This window comes from Cebus imitator, unplaced genomic scaffold (assembly GCF_001604975.1).
Source record: "Cebus imitator isolate Cc_AM_T3 unplaced genomic scaffold, Cebus_imitator-1.0 Scaffold960, whole genome shotgun sequence".
Taxonomy (NCBI): domain Eukaryota; kingdom Metazoa; phylum Chordata; class Mammalia; order Primates; family Cebidae; genus Cebus; species Cebus imitator.
The window spans coordinates 34,468-38,110 of record NW_016108275.1 but is presented as its reverse complement, the minus strand read 5'-3'; the positions used below and the strand labels follow the sequence as shown (position 1 = coordinate 38,110).

Below are 3,643 nucleotides of genomic sequence, written 5' to 3'. Positions count from 1 at the left end.
GCAGGGTCTTCACCTTTGTTTGTCAACTTGTCATATACACCTCCAGGGACCAAAAACAAAAGCAGCTCAGAGTCTGTGTTGCCTGACAGGAAAGTAGAAGCTCTGGTGTATGCTACAGCACATCATGCATTTTTATTAAAGGAAAAAAGCTAATTATGTCCATGCCTCTCTAAAACCCGGGGGGACCTTAAAGAAAAAGAATTAGGCTTAAGTTAACTGTAATATAATCAATTCAAAGTAATGAATGGATGCATGTAAAATGGATGTGATTTTTGTTTTTCAAGTTTATTTTGAAATCTTAGAAATCAGGTTACATCATAACTACTCAAAAGTTTTACAAACTTAAAACTCAGATCTGTAAGTGTTGGTACCTTTTAGACTCATAAAATTGAATAAACCATTGCAATGCTTAAAAAAAAAGTTTGGGTTCAAAAATTTTTTTTTTTTTTTTGTCTTAATGTTTTACTAATCCTGTCAGTTAAAACTTGTTACGTCACGAGAAGTAACAGTTTAGGTTGAATATGAAGAATGGAGTTTGCCTCCCAGCTTGAGACATGCATTTCAAGTATTTTCCTATTTGATCTGAGCTCACTGTAGCAAACTGATGCCAGAAGAGAATAATTATTTTCTTCCATGCATTCGCTCGATGTCCACCTGGTAATGTGTTTTAAGCTCTTTGTGTTTCAGCTTGAAGGCATCTGTCACCAGACCAGTTTCAGGGGTCCACGGTTCAGGACTCAAACGAATTTTTACTGGAATTTCAAACTTTTCCAGACTTGCTGAAATAGCAGCTTCAGAAAGCACTTTAAGTACCTCATTTTCCATTTCACAACTGTTACACAGCTCTTCCCAAGTCCCTTTAAGTCCTTTCTTTCTAGCTAGTTCAGCTAGTTCCTTTTGATTTGGCACAACAAATCCAATGACATAAGAATGATAACTGTTTGCATACGCACAAATGTTATCTACTAGAGGAAGATTCTTCAAAGCTGCCTCTACTTTCCCAAGGGAAGCATATTCTCCTGCCTGTAGTTTTACAAGGTCCTTTTTACGATCAATAATTTTTAAGCATCCATCAGGTCAAACTCTCCAATATCCCCAGTACAGAGCCACCTTTGTCCATTTTCATCTTCAAAGAAATCAGCTTTTGTTTTTGCTTCATTTTTGTAGTATCCCATTGTCACATTTTGGCCCCCAATAAGAATTTCACCCCTGGGATGTGGTTTATCAGTATTAAAGTATCCACCTTCCTCCCAGTTTTGAATTTGATTTCACAGCAAACTAATGGTGCTCCCACTCTGCCAGTATTATAGTCCCACACTTCTGTAATTGTTCTGGCCCCAGCAGATTCAGTGAGTCCATATCCCTGACCAACAGGACAGCAGAAACAGATGTTCATGAATCGCTGTGTGGTTGCAGAAAATGGAGCACCACCACACAACAGGAGATGAATATTTCCCCCTTGCAAGCTTCGAACTTTCTGGAAAACAAAGCTATTGCACAGTGGAGTACTACGTCCTTTTGAAATCTGTTCCATTTTGTAATTATAGGCCAGAATAAATAGATTGCGTTGAAAACTACTCATTTCATTCACTTTATTCATGACATTTTGGTAGATCCAATCCATGATTTCCGGAACTGCTGCCATCAGTTACTGAGGGGAGCAAAAGTAACAGGAAAGAAAGGAAAGAAGAAACTGCCAGAGCCTGCTCTGCGCGCACTTCAAAGCCGAGGCGCCCGCGTGGGGGATACGTGGGCCCGGCCTCCAGCCCTGGGTCCCGGCTCCTATCCGCAGGGAGTGACCCGGCTGGGCTGCCCACGCGGTACCCAGGGGGGTGTCAGGGGAAAAGCCGAGGGAGAACAGGGCGGCCCCGGAGGGGACGCGTGACAGGAAAGGTGGCGAGGGGCTTCCTCTGGAGCCCCAGCCTAGCGAGGGGCTGGAGCTCTCTCCCCGCCATCTCCCGCCGTTTCCTCCCCTGACAGCGGGCCTCTGTCTCCGCGCGCTGCCACCTGAGCCTGCTGCTCAGCTCGCAAGTCAGTCGCAAAGCGTGGCGTTCCCAGAGGCGCTGAAACTTTCCTCCAAATAGCTGCGGCGAAGAGGCCGTGGTGAATGGAGCCTGACCACCGGCTGCTTCCCGGCCCTCCTCCTCCCTGGGGAAAGAACAGCTAACTTGAACCCCTCCAGTGGCAGAAGAGGGAGTAGTGGTTGGTGAGAAGGGCGAACAGCTTTAACTTGCGTCTTTGAATCTTTCCTTTCCTCAAAGAGCAGCGCGCCCTTTCTCTAAAGGGCAGACGCGAGCTCACACACACACTTGGCACCAACCCTTTCCTTCAGAACCCGCGGTTCTCCCAGGGAGGAAGCAGCCCTGGCACCCACGTCGGTAAACACTCCGTCAGGGTTTTTTTAGTGAAACCAATTAAGTCAATCCTCAAGTGCTGTGCCTACAGACTGTGTTCTCACTCTTTTTTTAAACCGTCTTTTTTGAAATGCAGGCTGAACAGCGGACAAATAATCCGAATCTTTTAAAAGTGGGAGCAGAGAGAGAACAAGGAGTAGTCATTAAATTTAGAAAACGCCCAAATGGCCCTACCTCGCCCTTTTGAAAAGGTGGGGATAATTTTATGTTAAGTAATCTGCATTTATGCTTCACTGGGAAACCTCAATAAAAACGGATTCTGAATTAACTTGAAACTATTTTGGAAGAGAGAAGAGTAAACGACGTGGAAATCTTTGGAAAGCTGAGGATGTACCTTTCCAGGGGGGTTGTCAATGAAGGGAACAGAACAGTCAAAAGGTGGACAACTCCTCACTTCTTTTCCTTCTTTCTCCCCCTCATACATCGACCCCACTGACTTCCCTTTCTCTCCAGGTAAACTGAGTAAGTGAGTGGGAAAGGTTTATTGTAAAAGAGCCTGGGCCACTTGGAAGATCAAGTTCCCAGTGAGGAAAAAGAGCAATCGGTTAGGGTCTCAAGACTTGGAGAGAAACGAGTTTAGTTAGCCTTTCACTTTTCTGTACACAAAGACACCTTTTGGTGAAATTCGCAGCCACTAACGTTTCTGTCCAGCAAGTACAGATAGCCAAGAGTTGCGAAAGGACATCTCAGTCGGAGGAGCATATATTTATGAATGAGTACTCTTCCGCGGCCTCTTTCTCCATGAGATTGAGCCTGCAGTTCCTTAGTGCCCCCGCTCAACTTCGCCCCCATTATCTCCTCCTCGATGGCTTCCCTGCCCCGGACCTCCAACTCATCCCACAGGGAGGCTGTTCAAGGAGTTGGGAAAACAGATCCTGCCAGGAGCCACTGCTCTTGGTGGACCCCTCGGCTGCAGCCAATGGGCTGGGCCCGGGTTCGAGAGGTGAAAGTTCAGGCTCGGGGCTCGCAGCTCGCCTAGCCTCTCTGACCGCCTCCCTTTCAGCCCCCGCCCCTGGCTACACTGCAGACAGGGCACAGCTACCAGGGGCCACCACGGTGGCACGTAGTTTGTTGATGGGTGGTCATAAAATATATTTATTTGCAATTCCTTGAACTCGTCCACCACTCCCCCCCCAGCACGGCCCGAACACTGCAGGCTTTGTTCGCCTCAGCTGCTGCTGGAGCCGGCCGGGTTTAGCTCTCTGTGCTAGCAGACTCCAAAAAAAGTT

The 3,643-nt window shown here is 46.8% G+C and overlaps 1 pseudogene across 1 annotated transcript; it reads right to left on the bottom strand.

Moving 5' to 3' along the window:
• Positions 1-450: 450 nt before the first annotated feature.
• Positions 451-1,645, bottom strand: LOC108298439 (annotated as a pseudogene). Its single transcript, XR_001822580.2, has one exon. The product of XR_001822580.2 is annotated as a long-chain-fatty-acid--CoA ligase 3-like (transcript).
• Positions 1,646-3,643: the final 1,998 nt, after the last annotated feature.